Source organism: Ursus arctos, unplaced genomic scaffold, assembly GCF_023065955.2.
Source record: "Ursus arctos isolate Adak ecotype North America unplaced genomic scaffold, UrsArc2.0 scaffold_26, whole genome shotgun sequence".
Lineage (NCBI taxonomy): Eukaryota > Metazoa > Chordata > Mammalia > Carnivora > Ursidae > Ursus > Ursus arctos.
The window spans coordinates 1,399,223-1,422,301 of record NW_026622941.1 but is presented as its reverse complement, the minus strand read 5'-3'; the positions used below and the strand labels follow the sequence as shown (position 1 = coordinate 1,422,301).

General features: G+C 41.1%; 1 protein-coding gene across 3 annotated transcripts in view; it reads left to right on the top strand.

The window, feature by feature from the left end:
• Positions 1–23,079, top strand: part of CACNA1C (calcium voltage-gated channel subunit alpha1 C) — a 646,718-nt gene that overhangs the window by 407,338 nt on the left and 216,301 nt on the right. The window lies entirely within an intron of this gene.

Below are 23,079 nucleotides of genomic sequence, written 5' to 3'. Positions count from 1 at the left end.
ACTAGATGCTCTGATGGCCAGGGTAAATGAGGCAGAAGAACGAATTAGTGAATTGGAGGATGGGATGGTAGAAGAGAAAGTTAAAACAGAAACTTGGCTCAAAAAAATCCAATCTCAAGAATGTAGATTACGGGAGATTACTGACTCAATGAAACTTTCCAATGTCAGAATCATTGGCATCCCCGAGGGGGTGGAGAAAGAGAGAGGTCTAGAAGAGATATTTGAACAAATTGTAGCTGAGAACTTCCCTAATCTGACAAAGGGAACAACCATTCATGTCCAAGAGGCAGAGAGGACCCCCTCCCAAGGTCGACCACGGCAAACCTACACCACGTCAAGTCATAGTGCAATTCGCAAATATTAGATCCAAGGATACAGTATTGAAAGCGGCCAGGGCAAAAAGATATCTTACGTACCGAGGAAAAAATATCAGAATAATGTCAGACCTGTCTACAGAGACATGGCAGGTTAGGAAGGGGTAGCAGCATATTTTCAAAGCTCTATCCCAGAAGAACATGCAGCCAAGGATCCTTTATCCAGCAAGGCTGTCATTCAGAATTGATGGAGAGATAAGGACCTTCCAGGATAGGCAGAAACTGACCAAATTCATAACCATGAAACCAGCCCTATAGGAGATATTAAGGGGGGGTTCTATAAAAGTAAAAAGGCCCCAAGAGTGATACAGAACAGAAATTTACAGTCTATGGAAACAAAGACTTCACAGGCAACATGACATCATTAAAATCATATCTCTCAATAATCACTCTCAATGCAAATGGCCTAAATGCTCCCATAAAATGCCACAGGGCTGCAGATTGGATAATAAGACATGACCCATCCATTTGCTGTCTACAAGAGACTCATCTTGAACCTAAAGATACATCCAGACTGAAAGTGAAGGGATGGAAAACCATTTTTCATGCCAATGGACCTCAAAAGAAAGCTGGGGTAGCAATTCTTATATCAGACAGATTAGATTTTAAACTAAAGACTGTAGTTAGAGATACAGAAGGACACTCTATTATTCTTAAGGGATGTATCCAACAAGTGGATATGATAATTATAAATATCTATGCTCCCAATAGGGGAGCAGCTAGATACACAAGCCAACTCTTAACCAGAATAAAGAAACATATAGATAATAATACGTTATTAGTAGGGGACCTCAACACTCCACTATCAGCAATAGACAGATCACCTCAGCAGAAAATCAACAAAGAAACAAATAAGAGCTTTGAATGACATACTAGATCAGATGGACCTCATAGATATATACAGAACACTACACCCCAGAACAACAGAATACTCATTCTTTTCGAATGCACATGGAACTTTCCCCAGAATAGACCATATACTGGGTCACAAAATAGGTCTGAACCGATACCAAAAGACTGAGATTATTCCCTGCATATTCTCAGACCACAATGCTTTGAAATTGGAACTCAATCACAAGGAAAAATTTGGAAGAAACTCAAACACTTGGAAACTAAGAACCATCCTGCTCAAGAATGATTGGGTAAACCAGGAAATTAAAAATCAATTTAAACAATTTATGGAGACCAACGAGAATGAAAACACAACGGTCCAAAACCTATGGGACACTGCAAAGGTGGTCTAAGGGGAAAATACATAGCCATCCAAGCCTCACTCAAAAGAGTAGAAAAATCTAAAATGCAGTTTTTATATTCTCACCTCAAGAAGCTGGAGCTAGAAAAGAAGAACAGGCCTAACCCACGCATGAGAAAGCAGTAGATCAAGATTAGAGCAGAGATCAATGAATTAGAAACCAACCAGGAGGTACTGTATGGTGACTAACATAATATAATAAAAAATCATTAAAAAAAAAAAAAGAAACCAAGAGCACAGTAGAGCAAATCCACAGAACTAGAAGCTGGTTCTTTGAAAGAATAAATAAGATCAATAAGCCACTGGCCAGACTTATTCAAAAGAATAGAGAAAGGACCCAAATTAATAAAATTATGAATGAAAGGGGAGAGGTCACAACCAACACCAATGAAATAGGAAGGATCATTGGAAACTTTTATCAACAGCTTTATGCCAATAAATTAAACAACCTGGAAGAACTGGATGCCTTCCTGGAAACCTATGAACTACCAAGACTGAAATAGGAAGAAATTGATTATTTAAACAGACCGATTAATTATGAAGAGATTGAAGCAGTGATCAAAAACCTCCCCCAAAACAAGAGTCCAGGGCCTGACAGATTCCCCGGGGAATTCTACCAAACATTCAAAGAAGAAATAATACCTATTCTCCTGAAGCTGTTTCAAAAAATAGAAACACAAGGAAAACTACCAAACTCATTCTATGAGGCCAGTATTACCTTGATCTCCAAACCAGGCAAAGACCCCATCAAAAAGGAGAATTACACACTGATATCCCTGATGAATATGGACGCCAAAATTCTCAACAAAATCCTAGCTAATAGGATCCAACAGTACATTAAAAGGATTATCCATCAGGACCAAGTGGGACTCATCCCCGGGATGCAAGGGTGGTTCAACATTCACAAATCGATCAGTGTGATAGATCATATCAACAAGAAAAGAGTCAAGAACCATATGATCCTCTCAATTGATGCAGAGAAAGCATTTGACAAAATACAGCATCTTTCCTGATTAAAACCCTTCAGAGTGTAGGGGTAGAGGGTACATTCCTCAATCTCATAAAAACCATCTATAAAAAGCCTACAGAAAATATCATTCTCAATGGGGAAAATCTGAGAGCCTTTCCCTTAAGATCAGGAACACGACAAGGATGCCCACTCTCACCATTATTATTCAACATAGTACTAGAAGTCCTTGCAACAGCAATCAGACAACAAAAAGGGATAAAGGGTATTCAGATTGGCAAAGAAGAAGTCAAACTGTCTCCCTTCGCAGATGACATGGTACTCTATATGGAAAACCCAAAAGACTCCACCCCCAAACTACTAGAACTGATAGAGCAATTCAGTAATGTGGCGGGATACAAAACCAATGCTCAGAAATCAGTTGCATTTCTATACACGAACAATGAGACTGAAGAAAGAGAAATTAGGGGATTCATTCCATTTACAATAGCACCAAAAATCATACGTTACCTTGGAATTAACTTAACCAGAGACATAAAGGATCTATATTCTAGAAACTACAAATCACTCTTGAAAGACATTAAAGAAGACACAAAAAGATGGAAAAATATTCCATGCTCATGGATCGGAAGAATAAACATAGTGAAAATATCTGTGCTACCCAGAGCAATCTATACTTTCAATGCCATCCCAATCAAAATACCAATGACATTTTTCAAAGAACTGTAACAAACAACCTTAAATTTGTGTGGAACCAGAAAAGGCCCCAAATTGCTCAGGAATTGTTGAAATGGAAAAACAAAGCTGAGGGCATCACGTAGCCGGATTTCAAGCTATACTACAAAGCTTGAAGCTGAAGACATCATGGTACTGGCACAAAAACAGACACATAGACCAATGGAACAGAATCGAGAACCCAGAAATGGACTCTCAGCTCTTTGGGCAACTAATCTTTGACAAAGCAGGAAAAAACATCCGGTGGAAAAAAAGTCTCTTCAATAAATGGTGCTGGGAAAATTGGACAGCTGCATGCAAAAGAATGAAACTTGACCACTCTCTCACACCACACACAAAGATAAACTCCAAATGGATGAAAGACCTCGATGTGAGACAGGAATCCATCAAAAGCCTAGAGGAGAACATAGGCAGCAACCTCTATAACATCGGCCAAAGCAACCTTTTTCATGACACATCTCCAAAGGCAAGAGAAACAAAAGAAAAAATGAACTTGTGGGACTTCATCAAGATAAAAAGCTTCTGCACAGCCAAGGAAACAGTCAAAAAAACTAAGAGGCAGCCCACGGAATGGGAGAAGATATTTGCAAATGACACGACAGATAAAAGACTAGTTAACAAGATCTACAAAGAACTTCTCAAACTCAATACATGGGAAACAAATAATCAAATAAAAAAATGGGCAGAAGATATGAACAGACACTTTTCCAATGAAGACATACAAATGGCTAACAGACACATGAAAAAGTGTTCAAAATCATTAGCCATCAGAGAAATTCAAATCAAAACCACAATGAGATACCACCTTACGCCAGTTAGAATGGCAAAAATTGACAAGGGAGGAAACAAGAAATGTTGGAGAGGATGTGGAGAAAGGGGATCCCTCTTACCCTGTTGGTGGGAATGCAAGTTGATACAGCCACTTTGGAAAACAGTGTGGAGGTCCCTTGAAAAGTTAAAAATTGAGCTACCCTATGATCCAGCAATTGCACTACTGGGTATTTACCCCAACTATACAGACGTAGTGAAGAGAAGGGCCATATGCACCCCAGTGTTCATAGCAGCATTGTCCACAATAGCTAAATTGTGGAAGGAGCCAAGATGCCCTTCAGCAGATCACTGGATTAAGAAGATGTGGTCCATATATACAATGGAATATTACTCAGCTATCAGAACGATTACCCAACATTTGCAGCAACATGGACGGGACTGGAGGAGATTATGCTAAGTGAAATAAGTAAGCAGAGAAAGACAATTATCATATGTTTTCACTCATTTATGGAACATAAGAAATAGGAAGATCAGTAGGAGAAGGTAGGGAAGAATGAAGGGGGGTAAACAGAAGAGGGAATGAACCATGAGAGATTGTGGACTCTGGGAAACAAAGTGAGGGCTTCAGAGGGGAGGGGGTGGGGGATTGGGATAGACCGGTGATGGGTATTAAGGAGGGCACGTATTGCATGGTGCACTGGGTGTTATAAGCGAATAATGAATCATGGAACACTACATCAAAAACTAAGGATATACTGTATGGTGACTAACATAACATAATAAAAATTATTTTTAAAAAAAAAAGAAAGAAAATGAGTAGAAACTGTAGACAACAGAAATAGGCCCAAAGGGGATCCAGATATTGGAATTACCAGATATAGACTTGAAAATAACTGTATTTACTATATTCAAAAAGATCAAAGACAAGATTGATAATTTCCCGGAAAACCAGAAGATATGGAAAAGAACCAAATATAAATTTTAGATATGGAGAATACAGTAGCAAATATGAAACATGGGGAGTGAATAGATTTAGAAAAGATTTAACACAGCTGAAAACAGAAAGAGCGAACTATGGAGAGATCAGGGGAAAATATTGAGATTGAATCACAGAGAATCAAAAGAATGGGAAATACAGAAAAGAATGCAAAAGATTGGAGAATAAATGCTGAATTACATGAAATTTTTTCTATCTATTGATAGACTCATGATTTTTTTTGTAAAAAAAATACTTTTTAACATGCCACTGAAGTATAATATAGTGTTTGTCTAGTGTAGGAGGGGTACTACCAGGTGGGGGCATGAGCAGGGCTTCTATAGAGCTGGTGATATTCTATTTCTTGACCTGAGTGAATTATATGGCTTTATTTTGTGATTAATTAGACTCTGTAACCTCTTTCCTTTTTCACTTTTTATATGTATGCTGTGTTTCACAGATTTTTTCAGAAAGGTTTGAAGCAGAAGAAACAGTGCAGGCCCGAGCATCTACATCATGGGCAAGTGGCAAAGGAACCCTACTTCCTATTCTGCCTATAGCAGGAAAATAGAGTTTGTCACCAGGAGGGAGGCAGCACATACAGGGGTGACAAGTCATGATCCCAATGACTTCCAATGGATTCGAGTTGTCATGGGAGAGATACCATTGAGAAGGATTGCAAGGCCCCATCTGGGACAGGAGGAAAAGAGGCCATGATGGACAACAACATCTGCCACAGCACAGGGTCAGAAAGTAGTGCAGTATATCTGTCATTCTTGCCTGGATAGTAGCTAACAGTTGAGGTTTTAAAGTAAACTTGGCTTAGTGTTTAATTCCAGCTCCAGGTGTGTCATGTTGGACAGGTTATCTGTCTTGCCTAACTCTCAGTTCATTTATTTTTATCAAGGTCATTGGAGAAATGAAATGATATATGTAAAGCACTTAGCATAGTGCCTAGCACATGCTGAGTCCTCAAGAAATGGTAACTGATATTATCATTATTGTTCACTTTGGAACATCTTGTCTCCATTTTGCCTTATTTGTTTTCTTCCAATATCAGGATCTTTTAAATACCTTTTTTCTGAGGTTCTCTTTCCAACCCATATTGCTAATACAAAAAATTAATTCAACATGAAGGTTGGTATTTTAATTACTCTTATAGTTTTGAATTTATTAGGCAACAGAGTATTTGCCATCCCTTTCCTAGGATAACAGTCCTCCTTTGGTGTGCATCAAACCACTTGTGAGATACATAAATTTATTAATATGGAAAGGTTAAATTAAAAAGAAATGGAACCCTCTAATGAATAAAGACATTTTAATAAGAACATGTAAAAAAATAATAAAACTTGAAACTGTAGGAAAGCTAGCCAGGCAAGAGTTCTTCCTCCCTTAATAGGAAGACTCTTTTCCAATAAGAAAATGCATCAGGCACCCTTGAACCTCGTGTGATAAACTGCCTCCTTAACCCAAGAGAGAACTACCTGTCCTCCTAGTTCTAGACCTATTTTCTTTTGAAAGCCATTAGCCTGTGGACTATTAAAAGTGTTCATTGCTCCGTTTGGCTGAATGAAGGCACAAAACATGATCCGTGAGATTTATCACACCTCTAATTTCTAGCCAGTCCAGACTGGTTCATGTGAATCAGAAGTAAGCTTTAGACCAATAGTCACAAGCTGATGTTGTTGATGATGGTGGTGGTAGTGGTGATTATGGTGATGATAGTCACAACCAGAAATGTCAATAGGAGCATTCATTTTTAAACATCAGTCAGGTATGTCTTTGGAAGATGAGGACCAACTCTATTGGCTAGTGAATTAGAGTCAGAGAACCCTCCCCAGGAGGGGACTTCTTGACTCACAAAACTCAGAAGTTTTCCAAATAGGGAAGTTATTCCTAATAGAATGGTGATGGTGACACACAGAAAGTCAACAGTACTTTGCCAACTACCCTAAACTCATTGTTCTGTCTGCCCACGTTGTTCCATTTGCCCCACCACATCTACTCTCCACACTTCTCTATTCCACTCTCAGGCCTGGGAGAGCTGACCAGATGGAGTACAGCAAAAGGCTGTCTTGCCCTCTGGCTTTCAGTTAGATCCAATCAATAGGGAGCAGAGCAAGAGCTCAGCAGGAGGGAGGAGGGTGAGATCAGAGTTGTTCTGTCCCTAGATCCTTCCCTTCAGGCCATTGGGCGGGCATCAGCACATCTCTTTCTCAAGGTGGCCCTCCCCACCAACTCCTTTACAATCTTGGTAACCACCTATTGCTTGCTAGAAACTACTCTTAGATTTTTGTAACATGGTTTCATTTTTTTCTGCAAATAAATTTTTTTGGGTACTTACTATATGCAGATCATGTAAAAGGGAATTTGGAGTCTACCCTCTGTGATGGAACCACTGCTGGTTTCTGAGCAGGGCAGTTTTAGGATGAGTAATGGGCCAGGGCTGCAGAATAGGTTGGAGTGGAAGGGACCTGAAGACAGGGAGCCCAGTGAATCAATCCAGGCAGGAGATGGCAAGGACAGCAGTGGCTGCAGTGAGAAAAGCATAGATGACAGATGCAATGGGATGAAGAATTGTCTGAAGTTGGTGAAGAAGTAAGCCAGGGTTGAGTTTTGTGGGGACCGGTTTTAGGGAGAAGGCTGTGAGTTCAGGTTTAGTTTTCTTGAGTGTGAGAAGATGAAAGGTAGGACAACCCAGCAGAAATATCTAGTAGGTTTATAGAGTAATATGACTTGAACTTAGAGGGCAAAGAAAATATAATTGCAAATTTGGGCTCATCTAATGGTGGTAACTACTGAGCACTTAAGAGGGAGTGAATGCATTTCCTGAGAAAAACAGAGTTATACACAGCCACACAAGGTGTGGAAGACTGACGGAATAAAAAAGCAGAAGCTTCACCCACTGACACAGCTCACATCTTCATTCCTCTCCCTCTGTTATGCTCCCACAGTTCTTTGGGCATAATTCTTAGGAACATTGTCACCCACTTCTGCAATTAGCTATTTCCATATCTGCCTCTCCATCTAGCTTACAGCTCTTCATGGGCAGCAACTGCATTTTTTTGTCTTTGTAATGTTCTCCAGATTAAAAGAGATCCAGAAGGGAGGGCGGGCAAGGAAGGCGAAGGACTAACTGAGGAAGTGGAAGAACTACAGGTTCTTCACAGGTTCACCCGTCACAGAAACAAGGGGGGAGAGAGTTTCAAAAAGAAGGGAGTAAAAAAAAAAAAAAAACGAAGGGAGTAATCGATGGCATCAAACAGGCCAAGGAAGATAATGGCCACAGCAAAGGCACGGGTTGGCCAGTTGGTGGCCATAAGTAATCTTTAAAGATGCAAGCTTGGTGAGAGTGGCAATGACACAGGCCTTGCTGTCCAGAGAGAAAATTGACGCCGAGCCATTCCTTCCTCTAATGTTTCAGGATTGGGTCACAATCATCAGAGTCCTTTCCATAACTCTGTTAGATAGCTTTTATTGTTACTGGAAGGGGACACGAGCATACATCACTTCTGCTCCCCAGCAACTCAGTGTAGGTGTATGTCTCCCTGTCTAGAAAATAAAATAAAAAATTGTAGTAAAGAATCCTATAGGACCCTGATATCAATTAGTGTGTGGTATATTTCTATATCCAATGCTGACTTCATGCACTTTACTGAACATATAAATTACCTGACAAGAGAGTGATGTGACAAGGATCACCTCCAATGAAAATTCAGTAACTGCTTAAGAGCATCTCATACTTCAGCAAGGCCGAGTGAGATTGCTGCGACCTCCCAGAATGACCAGCATGCTCTACAGCCTTGCTTTCCGAAGCGCGGTTGGTGGAGCAACAGCTTTGGTATCACCCAGACCTGGTCAGAAATACAGAACACAGGCTCCACCTCGCATGGCCTGGATCAGAATCTGCATTTTAACAGATTCTGTGTTAAATAAATTTTAACCTGTGCACATTCACTACTTTAGAGTTCCACTGATAGCCTGACCATGCTTACAATAATAATGGCGTTTACTATCACCCACACATGGTTCTGAGTATTTGATGTGAATTGACTTGTTTAGTCCTCACAGCAACTTTATGAGGTGGGTACTACCATCATCCTTACTTTAAGATGAGATCAAAAAGTTTGTCCAAGGTCACTTGTTTGAGAAGTGGTGGAGCCAGGATTCAAACCGGTCACTTGGCTCCAGGGGTCCCTATGATTTAACCACTGCACTGCACTGTCTTTTTTTCCTTCCTTCCATGGCAATCAGCAGGGTACATCATAGGTGCACAGTAGGTTCACAAGTAAGGGATGCACAGTGGCCTGGAGAAAAGCAACCTTGGTGCTTTGAAGAAGAACTTTCTACTATCTGGGTATACCAGTTGCTCTTCGTTAGAGAAGGGAAGCTCCTTTGATAGCATTTCTGCCAGGGCAAACTTAGAGAGAAGAAGTAGCTGAAGAAGGAAAGGCTCATTCTAGATTCTCCTCCGGGGTGATGTTGGTATTTTATCTATACTTCTTCAACGTCTGTGCCCCAGGTCAAGGTGTTTCAGGTCTAGGGGCAGCATGGGGCTTAATGGGCATGGTAGGGACAATACTCTACTTGAGCACCTGTTTTAGTGGAAATATACTCCTTTTAGACAGCATCCAATTCTGAGGTGAGCCTGGTGAGAAAGCTTACAATTGGCTCACCATGTAGTGACTCTGTCATTTTCTTTGAATTTGGTTAAAAGTTTGTTGGAAAATACAGAAGGCATAACACACTTTGGTGGGGCCAACCTCTCAGTTAAGCATCATCCAGCTTATCAGACCTCTGGATTAAGCAGTATGTTTTTCTGCCCACCGTTCTGGAAGGAGAGGATAGCCAGCTTAAATCCAGGAATTGTTTTCTGAACTCCTGAGTGTGGCCTACAGTGAGGACAGTCCTGACTCCTCCGTCAGACTTGGACATAGGGATATGACTTCTTTACAAATGCCCTGTCACATTGCAGGGTCTTGAGTCAACAACAAAACCACCAGTAACAGCGTTGGAAAGCACTGACTGCATCAAGGGGTCTGTCCCATCTTAGAACCTTACCCAGGCTTGAGGTTGGTGGGACATCTCTTTCCATCTAGGCTTACAGTGTTGGTGGCATGTTATGTGGAGCCACAACTCTCTCTTCAGTTGGATCAAGTCGAAAGCTTGGTGATGAAGGTGGTCCCCAAAAGAGCCAGGAGAGCAGGATAGGTGTACCTCAGAGACATTGCACGTTCAGTTCCAAACCACCACAATAAGGCAAATATCACAATAAAATGACCCGAATTAATTTTTTTGTTTCAAATACATATAAAAGTTATGTTTACATCATATTGTAGTCTATTAAGTGTGCATTAACATTATTCCTTAAAAAACAATGTATGCCCCTTAATTTAAAAAAATAGTTTATTGCTAAAAGATGCCAACCATCATCTAAGCTTTCAGCAAGTTATTGTCTTTTTGCTGGTAAAGGGTCTCACGTCCATGTTGATGGCACTGACTGATCAGGGTGGTGGCTGCTGAAGGTTGGGGTGGCTGTGGCCATTTCTTAAAATAAGACAATGATGAAGTTTGCTGCACTGATTGACGCTTCCTTTCATGACCAATTTCACAACATGTGATACTCTTTGATAGCAACTTCCCCACTGTAGAACGTCTTTCAAGATTGGAGTCCATCCTCTCAAACCTACTGCAGCCCTGTCAACTAAGTTTATGTAATTTCTAAGTCCTTTGCTGTCATTTCAGCAGTCTTCATGGCATCTTCAGCAGTAGTAGATTCCATTCAAGAAACCACTGTCTTCACTCATCCATGAAAAGCAACTCTTCTTCTATTCAAGTTTTATCACAAGATTGTGGAAATTCAGTCCTATCTTAAGGGTTCACTTCTAGTTCTCCTGCTCTTTCCGCCACATCTGCAGTTACTTCCTCTGAAGTCTTGATCCCCTCAAAGTCAGCAATGAAGGTTGGAATCGACTTCTTCCAAACTCTTACTAATGTTGATATTTTGACCTCTTGCTGTGAGTCACAGATGTTCTTAATGACATCTAGAATGGTGAATCCTTTTCAGGTTTTCAATTTACTCTTCCCAAATCCATCTGAGGAATCACCATCGATGGGAGCTACAGTTTTACAAAATGTATGTCTTAAAGTGTTAAATTTGAAAGTTGAAATTACTCCTTGATCCACGGGCTGCAGAATGGACATTGTGTTAGCAGGAATGAAAACAACATTAATCTCATTGTACAGCTCCATTAGAGCTCTTGGGTGACCAGGTGCGTTGTCAATGAGCAGTCATATTTTGAAAGAAATCTTTTTTTCTGGGCAGTAGGTCTCAACAGTGGGCTTAAAATATTTAGTAAACCATATTGTAAACATATGTGCTGTCATCCAGGCTTTTTTTTTTTCCATTTATAGAGCACGGACAGAGTATATGTAGCATAATTTTTGTGGGCCCTAGAATTGCAAGTGAGCATTGGCTTTAACTTAAAATCACGAGCTGCATTAGCCCTTAACAAAAGTCAACCTGTCCTCTGAAGTTTTGAAGCCAGGCATTGACTTCTCCTCTCTAGTTGTGAAAGTCGAGAAGGCATCTTCCAATATAAGCCTATTTTGTCTACATTGAAAATTTGTTGTTTAGTGTGGCCACCTTCATTAACGATCTCGGCTAGATCTTCTGATAACTTGCTGCGGCTTCTATATCTGCACTTGCTGCTTCACCTTGCACTTTTATATTACAGAGATGGCTTCGCGCCTTTAACCCCATGAACCAACCTCTGTTAGCTTCAAACTTTTCTTCTGCCGCTTCCTTACCTCTCTCAGCCTTCACAGAAGTGAAGAGACTTAGGGCCTTGCTCTGGATTAGGCTTTGGCTTAAAGGAATGTGGCTAGTGAAATCTTCTCTCTAGGCCACTAGAACTTTCTTCATATCAGCAATAAGGCTGTTTCACTTTCTAATCATTTGCATGTTCACTGGAATAGCACTTTTAATTTCCTTAAAGAACATTTCCTTTGTGCTCACAACTTGGCTGTTCAGTGTAAAAGGCCTGATTTTCAGCCTGTCTCAGCTTTGGACATGGCTTCCTCACTAAGCTTAATCATGTCTAGCTTTTGATTTAAAGGGAGAGAGAGAGAGAGAGAGAGACACGACTCTTCCTTTCACTTAAACACTTAGAGGCCATTGTAGGGTTATTAATTGGCCTAATTTCAATATTGTTGTGTTTCAGTGGTCAGTTGGTAGAGTAGGCAAAATACACACATTTATTAATTAAGTTGCCACAAACCTTCAATTTGTTTAAAAAAAAAAAGGCAGTATCTGCAGAGTGCAATAGAGCAAAGCACAATAAAACAAGGTATGCCTATAGAGCACTGTTGGCCCAATTCCCTGCCTTCCTCTGCTCTCTCTGTGGCTAGGATGAGAATTATTTCCTCCAGTTTACAAATGAGGAAGTTGTCAGGAGAGCCTTTCTCACTGTGCTTCCTGAATTGTTTTCTCTGAAAGTGAAAGTGAATTCTGCTTCCCCACACTTCAAACAGAAGCAGTAAACTGGTTTCCCAAATCTCCTTCTCGTAATGTCTTTTAAGAGGCAGAACAAAGCCAAGGAAAAAGCGTGAGGCTGACAGATAGGAGAGCCATAGGTCTTTCCTCAGTTGTTCAGGCAACCTTCCTCACCTGGAGCTGACCGACCTCTCTGCCTGGACCTGTCTACCTGCCCACTCACCTGGCAAGGTTCTCTTCCTCTTGGGGAAGCCTTCTTCTACCCTCCCTGTGCAAGGATGATCCTTGTCATACCTTGTTCTCTTCCCTTAAAGCTCTTAACAAGTTTGTAATTATTTATTGATTGCATGATTGTTTGATTAATGTTTGGCTTCCATTACAAGCTCTGTGAGGGGAATGCCTGCAGACCTCTTATCCACCACTCTATCCCCATCCCTAACATAACAGGTGGCCCATAGAACATAGCTTAATAAATATCCTTTGAATGAGTGAAAATTAAAGTATTAAGTTAGGTGATCCCAAAGTCCTTCCTGTCCTGAAAAATTTTGAGTCCGTCAGTGAGCAACTTGTAACTGCCACCACCACACTAAATCCATACCTCTCTTCTCTTAGTTCAGTGATTCTCAGCATTATTTCCTTATCGATTCTACAATCAGGATTTCTTGATCATTTTTATTGCCTTCTGGGTGCTCAGCTGGAACCGTGGAGTCTGAAAAGTTGGGACAGGAAATGTACATTCCTAGCCACAACCAACAACAAAAAAAAGCTGTAAGTCAAATCAAACATGAAATCAAACTAACATTGGCAAAGATCTCCAATTGGGGGGGCGGTTCTTCAATTATTTCTCCCTTTCCTCCCATTTTACTCCAGGATGACTTGAACTTGAAAGCTGAGTTCAAAAGAAGGAGCATGGGAATAGAGTTTACATGGAAAGAACAGGGCCTGTAGGTCTAGCACTTGATCAGACAACCCTTCTGCACATTACCTTTCAGCCCCAGTAACTTTTCATTTTCCTTCTTCAGGCTCTTGCTCACAAACTCATTTTCAAACTCCTTCCTGATGTGACCCCTGGGGCCCTGAGAAGAACAATTCATCACCAAAGTATGGCTTAGTGAGATGCTCTTTTATAAAACGAAAGAGTGTGATGTGTTCTCAGCCATGTATCCATCACGGTGGACCATCTGTAATGGGTGTGGAAGCCTGGGCATTTTGGGGCTAATCTCAACACTTTCTTCAGGAAAGATGCCAGGTTTTGCTTTCCATAACTGATTGATGGTTCCTCTTAATCTTTTAAGGAAAAACAGGATGATTTATATATTCAGATCCTCTAAGCCTCTCCTAACCCGGAATTTTCAGGTTGGACCTCTAAAGGTATGCAGGCCTTTGTCCAGGGCTTAACAGCAACATAAGAGAGAGAAAAGGAATAGCCATATGTGCCAACTGAGCTCCATCTCTGTCCTTTTCTTAAATTCAGCATCGGATGGTGCCACTTCCCAAAGCCCCATCTCCCTGGGAGGTCTGGCAGCCAGGCATTTTGGGAGATTTTCCTTCCACCAAGTGGTTACCTGACATGAACTGCAAATTATCAGACACTGGATTTCTAGATTATATGTTTAACCCCTGTGTGGAACTATATGTTCCAAATTTTCTGGTGTAATTCTCATACCAAACGTTCTCTTCTATTGTCCCCATAAGTATATCTGTATTTGTCAGATCTCGTAACCTGATTTGAGGCTAGGAAAATAGCCTCATCCTGTTTGTAGGCCTTTACTGATCTTGTGTTCACAGGGCATTTTCCAGCAGTTGCTTCACTGGGCTTACCTAGGGCCCATTTGCCTCCACTAACGTGAGCAGCCAGCCCTGAAGAAGGGCCTAGCAATTGCTTATCTGCCTAAACGTGGCTTACCTGAGGAGGCCACTTGGGTGGAGAAATGTTGATGTGTTTTCCAAATTAGAGCTTGAGCTGGAGGAGCCATTTCTGGGACAGCTCTGAGCCAATTCCAAAGAGAAGATTCTAAGCATCCAGGCCCTGAGAGCCAAAATCGGTCTGATGGACTGGAAAGAAGGCATTCTGGCCCCATGCTTTCACACATCAGCCTGACTTCTGCCGTCTCAGGCTGTCTGTGAGGAAAGCAAGCAGGAACTCAAAGCCTTTCCTGGACTGGCCTTGGAAACATTGGGGCTCTCCCAGAAGCAGGGACTAGGCTCCCCACCTTTGCTGCAGATGTTGCCAGCATGTGTTAACTGCTTTATAGACACAAATATTAGAGACTTAGAGCCACAGTGTAGGTGGTATGGGAAGCATTTAGCACAATGGTGAAGCCCATAGGCTTTAGAGCCAAGCCACCTGGCCTTGTACCCCATGCCACCACTCACCAGCTATGTAACTATAGGCAAGTCATTTAACCTCCCTAGGACTCACTTTTCTCATCTGTAAAATACAGTTAATAATACCACCTACTTCAGGACGCCTGGGTGGCTCAGTTGGTTAAGCATCTGCCTTCAGCTCAGGTCATGATCCCAGGGTCCTGGGATCGAGCCCCACATCGGGCTCCTTCCTCCACAGGGAGCCTGCTTCTCCCTCTGACTTCCCCTCCCCCTGCTGTGTTCTCTCTCTCTCCCTCTGACAAATAAGTAAAATCTTAAAAAAAAAAATAGCCCCTACTGCATAGGTTATTGCCAGGAGGAAATGGAATTATCCAAGTAGAGTGTTGAGAGCTGCACCTGACCCATGGTAATGTCTTCAGAACAGATTAACTCAGAAATAGGGGGCCTTGGTGCACCCAAGCAATTCTTCACCCAGTTGTTGAATGCCCACAAGGCACCTCCTTCAAGAACTTGTTCAGTCAATGCTGGGACACATCTGAGGATGGAGAGCCCACTACTTTTTTTAAAAATTTTTTTATTTAAATTCAATTTAGTTAACATAGAGTGTATTATTAGTTTTAGGGGTAGAATTTAGTGATTCATCAGTTGCATATAACACCCAGTGCTCATTACATCAGGTGCCTCCTTAATGCCCATCACCCAGGAACCCCATTCCCCACCCCCTCCCCTCCTGCTACCCTCAGTTTGTTTCCTAGAGTTAAGAGTCTCTTATGGTTTGTCTCCCTCTCTGATTTCGTCTTGTTTTATTTTTCCTTCCCTTCCCCTATGTTCACCTGTTTTGTTTCTTAAATTCCACATACGAGTGAAATCATATGATATTTGTCTTTCTCTGACTTATTTCGCTTAGCATAATACCCTCTAGTTCCATCCATGTCATTGCAAATGGCAAGATTTCATTCTTTCTGATGGCTGAGTAATATTCCAGTGTGTGTGTATCACATCTTCTTTATCCATTCATCTGTCAATGGCCATCTGGGGTCTTTCCATATTTTGGCTATTCCAGTCCCTCTTAAAACATCTCACTCTACCTTCAGATAGGTCTGGGTTTTTGATAGTTTTCATTTCTGTTGAATCTAAATCTTTCCTGGAAACTTCCTAGTTAGTCCTGGTTCCATCTGTGTGGTCCATCAAACTCATCTAACTCCTTCCTCAAAATAACAGTTTAAATAATGTGAAAATCACTGATATCACCCTCCCTGCCTGTGTTTTTCCCATTCCATGAGTCTTATCTTTTCCTGACAATACATCTTTGGTTTCTTCTAAAGGTTATTGAATGACATGGTTTCCAATTCTTTCATCATTGTGGTTTCTGTTTTCCAAGGCAGCCTGTGCTTACAGTTGTGATTTAGCTCCATGTACATTGAGTCGTTACTATATGCTGAGATACAAAGATAAGAAGTTGCAGTGTGGCTACTGGGAATGGCATTCTATGCGGGTGGAACAGCATGTGCTAAGATAAGGAGGCATGAAGCCAGAGGACTTCAGACAGCTCAGTGTATTCCTGGAATGTAAGGTGTAAACTGGAGTCAGGTGTGATGAAACTACAAAAGGAGGCAGGTGGGTTTTACCTGTAGGTGGTGAGGGTCATCAAAAGACTTCATCAGGGGAGCAACACGTTCTGGTTTGTGCTTTAGCACGAGCATTCTAACTGCAGCAAGAAAATTGGGTAAAACTGGACATAAAGAGACCATTAACCGGATGAAGAACACCAAGAGGATAAAAAAGAGGTAAACAAGTCTTGAACCAAAATGTCCAGAATATATGCCAAAGGCTAGCAGGGGTTATCTCTGGGTGGTGGAATAAGGGATGATTTCTTTCTTTTTGCTTCCCATGTTTTGTAATTTCTGTCATAAGTATTTTCTATTTTCTCTATGATTTTCTATTTTCCCTATAATACATGATTTTTCGTATGTTATTTATATAGTAAAAATAATTCGTTCCTGTCTAAAGACACTTCAAAATCAAACTGCGTGACTTGGTAACCAGTTAGAGGGAAAAACCTCAGGAACTGGGTTTCTGGCCTGGGTGCTCCGGTGGGAGGCACAGCCTCTGGCTGAGATAGGGACAAGGGAAGAGAGCATTATTTCAGAAAGCTGATGGCATCCCTGATGGCTGGAAGGAAGCCCACGGTCTGCTGTGGCTTCCTTTAAACCTCTCTGTAGCCCACTCAGTAGTCTCTGCCTGAGTTTGTGGGCCCCTGAAACTCACCTGTCCATTCACATCCCTACCTGTACAGCAAACCCCATTGCAGCAAAGGCCATCAGAATGCCATGATTGCAAAGGCATTTACTTAGATTGAAAGTTTTGTCCCTCCTTCAGCAATCAATGAGTGCCTGCCACCTGTTTAGCACCAAGTTAGGCATCAGTGCTAAACTGGTGAAAAGAGCAGGCAGTCCCTGTCTTCACAAAACTCAGGCCAATGTGAAGGACGGATAAAAACGCTTAAAAACCACTTAAAAGACATATAATTCCAAAGTGAGACTAATGCTCCAAAGGAAGGGAAATGGTTCCCAGGAGATACATAAGAGAGGAAACTTCCCTGTCTGGGAGGTTGCGGAAGGATCCACAGAAAGAGAGAAGCTTGGGCTGAGAGCTGAAGGCTAGGTAGGAGGGAGCTGTGGGAATGACCCCCAGGCCTAGAGAACAGTGTGCTCACAGCCCTGTGGCGTAGGAGGTGCAGGCATACCTCGTTGTACTGCATTTCACATTCTTATGCTTGCAAATGCTGCATTTTTTTTTTACAAATTGAAGGTTTGTGGCAACCCTGCATCCAGCAAGTCTATCATGCCATTTTCCCAGCAACATTTGTTCACTTTGTGTCTCTGTGCCACACTTTGTGTCTCTGTGCCACAAAAATCATATGATAATTGTCTTTCTCTGCTTGACTTATTTCACTTAGCATTATCTCCTCCAGTGCCGTGAGTAATTCTCACAATATTTCAAACATTTCTTTTAATTTTATTTGTTATGGTGATCTGTGATCAGTGATTATGACTCACTGAAAGCTCAGATGATAGCTAGCGTTGTTTAGCAATAAAGTATTTTTTAACTAAGGTGTGTATGTTGGTTTTTTAGAGATGATGTTGTTGCACACTTAATAGACTCCAGCGTCGTGTAAACATAACTTTAACATGCTCTGGGAAAGCAAAACATGCGTTTGACTTGCTTTGATGCAATATTCCTTTCATTGCAGTGGTTTGGAACTGAACCTTCAAGATCTCTGAGGTCTGCCAGTATGGCATATTTGAGGCTAAAAGAAAAGCTGTTTTAACCAGGAGCACAGAGAGTGAGGGGCAGGGGATGGGAGTGGATAGAAAAGTAGATAGGGGTCCAGCCCTTGTGCCACTTTGAATGGCACAAGAAAGACTCTGGTTTTATCCTAAGAGCAGAACCTCTGGCCATGGCACAAGGAGAGGTTCCCATTCTGTGTCTCCCACCACCTTCTCACCACCCCAGGCTGTGGCACCAAAGGCCTGATAACAAATCTCGCTGATGGCCTGTGTAGGCAGGATTGGGAGATCTCCCTCCCCTTCAGTTTTTTTTAATGTTTTTTTATTATATTATGTTAGTCATCATACAGTACATCCCTGGTTTCTGATGTAAAGTTCGATGATTGATTAGTTGCGTATAACACCCAGTGCACCATGCAATACGTGCCCTCCTTACTACCCATCACCGGCCTATCCCATTCCCCCACGCCCCCTCCCCTCTGAAGCCCTCGGTTTGTTTCTCGGAGTCCACAGTCTCTCATGTTTCATTCCCCCTTCTGATTACCCCCCCCCTTTCTTTATCGCTTTCTTCCCCTACCGATCTTCCTAGTTCTTATGTTCTGTAGATGAGAGAAATCATATGATAATTGTCTTTCTCTGCTTGACTTATTTCACTTAGCATTATCTCCTCCAGTGCCGTCCACATTGCAGCAAATGTTGAGAAATAGTTCTTTCTGATAGCTGAGTAATATTCCATTGTATATATGGACCACAACTTCTTAATCCAGTCATCTGTTGAAGGGCATCTCGGTTCCTTCCACGATTTAGCTATTGTGGACAATGCTGCTATGAACATTGGGGTGCATATGGCCCTTCTCTTCACTATGTCTGTATCTTTGGGGTAAATACCCAGTAGTGCAATGGCTGGGTCATAGGGTAGCTCAATTTTTAACTTTTTAAGGGACCTCCACACTGTTTTCCAGAGTGGCTGTACCAACTTGCATTCCCACCAACAATCTACGAGGGATCCCCTTTCTCCACATCCTCTCCAGCAATTGTTGTTTCTTGCCTGGTCAATTTTTGCCATTCTAACGGGCGTAAGGTGGTATCTTAGTGTGGTTTTGATTTGAATTTCCCTGATGGCTAATGATTTTGAACACTTTTTCATGTGTCTGTTAGCCATTTGTATGTCCTCATTGGAAAAGGGTCTGTTCATATCTTCTGCCCGTTTTATGATTTGTTGATTTGTTTCTCGCGTATTGAGTTTGAGAAGTTCTTTGTAGGTCCTGGATACCAGTCTTTTATCTGTAGTGTCATTTGCAAATATCTTCTCCCATTCCGTGGGCTGCCTCTTAGTTTTTTTGACTCTTTCCTTGGCTGTGCAGAAGCTTTTTATCTTGATGAAGTCCCACAAGTTCATTTTTTCTTTTGTTTCTCTTGCCTTTGGAGATGTGTCATGAAAAAGGTTGCTTTGGCCGATGTTATAGAGGTTGCTGCCTATGTTCTCCTCTAGGCTTTTGATGGATTCCTGTCTCACATCGAGGTCTTTCATCCATTTGGAGTTTATCTTTGTGTATGGTGTGAGAGAGTGGTCAAGTTTCATTCTTTTGCATGTAGCTGTCCAATTTTCCCAGCACCATTTATTGAAGAGACTGTCTTTTTTCCACCGGATGTTTTTTCCTGCTTTATCAAAGATTAGTTGCCCAAAGAGCCGAGGGTCCATTTCTGGGTTCTCGATTCTGTTCCATTGGTCTATGTGTCTGTTTTTGTGCCAGTACCATGCTGTCTTTGTGATCACAGCTTTGTAGTACAGCTCGAAATCCGGCATTGTGATGCCCCCAGCTTTGTTTTTCCTTTTCAACAGTTCCTTGGTGATTCGGGGCCTTTTCTGGTTCCATACAAATTTAAGGACTATTTGTTCCAGTTCTTTGAAAAATGTCATCGGTATTTTGATTGGGATAGCATTGAAAGTGTAGATTGCTCTGGGTAGCATGGACATTTTAACTATGTTAATTCTTCCGATCCATGAGCATGGAATATTTTTCCATCTTTTTGTGTCTTCTTCAATGTCTTTCAAGAGTGATTTGTAGTTTCTAGAATATAGATCCTTTATGTCTCTGGTTAAGTTAATTCCAAGATAACGTATGATTTTTGGTGCTATTGTAAATGGGATGGATTCCCTAATTTCTCTTTCTTCAGTCTCATTGTTCGTGTATAGAAATGCAACTGATTTCTGAGCATTGATTTTGTATCCCTCCACATTACTGAATTGCTCTATAACTTCTAATAGTTTGGGAGTGGATTCTTTTGGGTTTTCCATATAGAGTATCACGTCATCTACGAAGAGAAACAGTTTGACTTCTTCTTTGCTGATTTGGATACCTTTTATCACTTTTTGTTGCCTGATTGCTGTTGCAAGGACTTCTAGTACTACGTTGAATAATAATGGAGAGAGTGGGCATCCTTGTCGTGTTCCTGATCTTAAGGGAAAGGCTCTCAGATTTTCCCATTGAGAATGATATTTGCTGTAGGCTTTTCATAGATGGTTTTTATGAGATTGAGAAATGTACCCTCTACCCCTACACTCTGAAGGGTTTTAATCAGGAAAGGATGCTGTATTTTGTCAAATGCTTTTTCTGCATCTATTGAGAGAATCATATGATTTCTGAATTTTTCTTTCTGGGTAAAATCTATGACCCCGATCGATTTGTGAATGTTGAACCACCCTTGCATCCCAGGGATGAATCCCACTTGTTCATGATGGATAATCCTTTTAATGTACTGTTGGATTCTATTAGCCAAGATCTTGTTTAGGATTTTGGCGTCCATATTCATTAGGGAAATCGGTCTGTAATTCTCCTTTTTGATGGCGTCTTTGCCTGGTTTGGGGATCAAGGTAATAATGGCCTCATAGAATGAGTTTGGTAGCTTTCCTTCTGTTCCTATTTTTTGAAATAGCTTTAGGAGAATGGGTATTACTTTTTCTTTGAATGTTTGGTAGAATTCCCCAGGAAAACTGTCCAGGCCAGGAGTTTTGTTTTTTGGAAGGTTGTTTATCACTGACTCAATCTCTTCATAATTAATTGGCCTGTTTAAAAAATCAATTTCTTCCTGTTTCAGTCTTGGTAGTTCATAGGTTTCCAGGAAGGCCTCCATCTCTTCCAGATTGCTTAATTTATTGGCATAAAGCTGTTGATAAAAGCCTGTAATAATCTTTCCGATTTCATTGGTGTTGGTTGTGACCTCTCCTTTTTTATTCATAATTTTATTAATTTGGGTCCTTTCTCTATTCTTTTGGATAAGTCTTGCCAGTGGTCTGTCAATTTTATTGACTCTCAGTGAGTAGCACTTAGAGCGCTCCCCTGCCAGCAGACACCTCTGAAACTTGCTTTGCAGTTCAGTTTTCAACTTCTTCCATGGCATCACGTCCTTTAGCACTAATGTGTGTACAACTTGCTAATTAATGAAATCATGTGGATCTGAAAACATCTTGTTCTAATGGGACGCTGCAAAGCACGCTCATTAATTCACAGGTAAAATTATTCCAGCTTTTCTCTTCTTTTATTTTTTTTCCTCTCCCCATCTTGGCTTAATAACTGGGGAGAATTCCTCTAATTAGCCTTGTGAAAATCACTCCACCAAATCACAAAACACCAGTGGCTGCCTTGGGACCTGGGGAGAGGGTGACCCAGACTTTGTTTATCCAGTGCAGAGGGGGGGGCTGTGGGTGAATACAAAGGTGAAACTCCCCGTGCACAGAGCAGTGGAAAGATGTCCACAGCTGGGTGGGTACATCAGGTAGAGACACTAAAAGTGCCCTGTGTGGTGTGATGCATAGGTGGGTGTCCTAGCATATGTATGTCAAAGGTGGCCACAAGATATTCTGCACAACTGGCCTAGATGTAAGGAACCTCCCTTTCCCCACTTCTCTCCTAGGACATGAAGACTTGGTATACTCACTGTTGACAGAAAGCTTTCTTGGAACTGGGTGTAATCTGGGGGTGACTTGCTGGTGACTCTCCACCATTTTGCAAATGATAACTTGTAACATCCCTTTTAAACAAAGAACATTCTTGGTGTCATTTATGGTTGAGCTTATAAGTTAGGGGGTCCTATTACACAGCCATCCAAAAAAATGATATCGTGCCATTTGCAACGACACGTATGGAACTAGAGGGTAATATGCTAAGTGAAATAAGTCAATCAGAGAGAGACAATTATCATATGATCTCACTGATAGGTGGAATTTAAGAAACAAGGAAGAGGATCATAGGGGAAGAGAGGAAAAATGAAACAAGACAAAACCAGAGAGGGAGACAAACCATAAGAGACTCAACCATAGGAAACAAACTGAGGGCTGCTGGAGGGGAAATAGGTGGGGGGATGGGGTAACTGGGTGATGGACATTGGGAAAGGTATGTGTTGTAATGAGCACTGGGTATTATATAAGACTGATGAATCACAGACCTGTACCCCTGAAATAAATAATACATTATATGTTAATTAATTGAATTTAAAGTTAAAAAAAAAGAATAAAAAATTCTGTTTTACTTAGAGTTCCTCCAACTATCCTTATCCTAACACACAATCTTTTCTTGAGACATTCTTAGATGATGAACAATTTGATCAAGAAACTATTTTTAAAGTAAAGTGTAAATAAACATACTACCATTTCCAAATGCTATCCAAAGACATCAGGGGAATTTATTCTAGACCTATTAGCCCTGCCTATAACTATAAATTAAATATGTCCTGAAATCTTGAAAAAAAATTTTTAATTAAATTTTTTAAAAAGTAAAAAAGAGAGAGAGAGAAAGCAGGGGAAAAAAATAGGTTAGGGAGTCCCTTTTCCCATAAGACAGCAGTACACGCCTACAGACTTTTGGGGTGCACTGACAAGACCCACATGAAC